The sequence below is a fragment of the Colobus angolensis genome, unplaced genomic scaffold, assembly GCF_000951035.1.
Source record: "Colobus angolensis palliatus isolate OR3802 unplaced genomic scaffold, Cang.pa_1.0 Scaffold59, whole genome shotgun sequence".
Lineage (NCBI taxonomy): Eukaryota > Metazoa > Chordata > Mammalia > Primates > Cercopithecidae > Colobus > Colobus angolensis.
Genome location: NW_012119487.1, coordinates 9,862,212 through 9,863,687, shown reverse-complemented (window position 1 = coordinate 9,863,687; position 1,476 = coordinate 9,862,212).

Here is a 1,476-nt window from a genome sequence, read left to right as displayed (position 1 = left end):
GCTAATTTTTGTATTTTTAGTAGAGACAGGGTTTCACCGTGTTGGACAGGCTGGTCTCGAACTCCTGACCTCAAGTGATCTGCCCGCCTCTGCCTCCCAAAGCGCTGGAATTACAGGTGTAAGCCACTGTGCCTGGTCCTAAATAAATAAATATATATATATATGCAGGCACATTTATAGGGTATGGTCCTCGCCCCTTCCCAGTGGTCTCCAAGTGGGGTGGGCTAGACAATCTGCAGCAGTGAAAAAGTGATGAGAAAATCTACTTGTAAGTATTTTTCTTTAAAAATGCGAAAAAAATGGCTTCACTGATATTTCTGTCTGTTTGTTTCCTGTAGGGACAGGGTCTCAGTCACACACTGTTATCCAGGCTGGAATGCAGTGGTGTGATCCTCCTGCCTCAGCCTCCTAAGTAGCTGGGACTGCAGGTATGCACCACCACACCTAGCTTTTTTTTTTTTTTTTGTAGAGACTGGTTTCACTATGTTGCCCAGGCTGGTCTCAAACTCCTGAGCTCAAATGATCGATCCTCCTGCCTCAGCCTCCCAAAGTGCTGGGACTACTGGCATGAGCTACCATACCCTGCCAGCTTTACTGATACTTAGTACTTGGACAGACCCTGGTGTTCATGCTGGCTTGTATGTCAGCAGCCGTGGCATCCTGACTGAGGAGGAGGCGCACCGTGATGTGGGGGGTGATGGTGGGCCCTCACCACAAGTCTACTTTAAGCATCTTAGGCATGTTGGAGTTTGCAAGTTTCAGGGTATTCCAGTTATGGTCAATTAAAACAAACAAACAAAACAAAAAAACTCAAGACCCTTAAAATAATGAAAGCTTTACAATATTTCGCAGTGATGTGGAAAATGACCATGAATATCTTTTGTGTGACTTGGAGGTTTACTGGTCATTTCATGACTTAGTACTTCAAAGAGTCAGAGAATTTAAGGAGAAGGTACAGATTTTCTTTTGTGAAAAGTTCCAAATCTGGAGATATTTTTTCGTTTTTAATGACAAATGACTGCAGCAGTGTGTCATCTACCTTTTTTCTTTTAAATAGACACAACGCAATCTGTTCCTTCAAAGAAAAGGTGACAATATATGAGTTACAGCTTTTCAAAAAGAATCCGTACCAAGAATAGAGTATTTGTGAAAACAGACATTTGAAGAGATTTCCACAATGACGTGACTGCGTTCCCAATGATGCTACAAGCCTACTGTCTACATGAACATTTACACCCGCACATCAAACCATCAACACCAGAATTTCCACCTACCCTGACAGTCACTGAACACACCCCAGCCCAAATTCATCAAGGGCCCTCAGACGATGGGTAAATGAAATTGAAAAGCACCCTGCCTGGTAAGCACAGGGTTTGTGCCTTTCTCTGTATTGTGTTTATGTGCAAATGCTGTTAATAACTAGGGCCTGAAATACATATATATACACACACACATACATATATATATACATACATA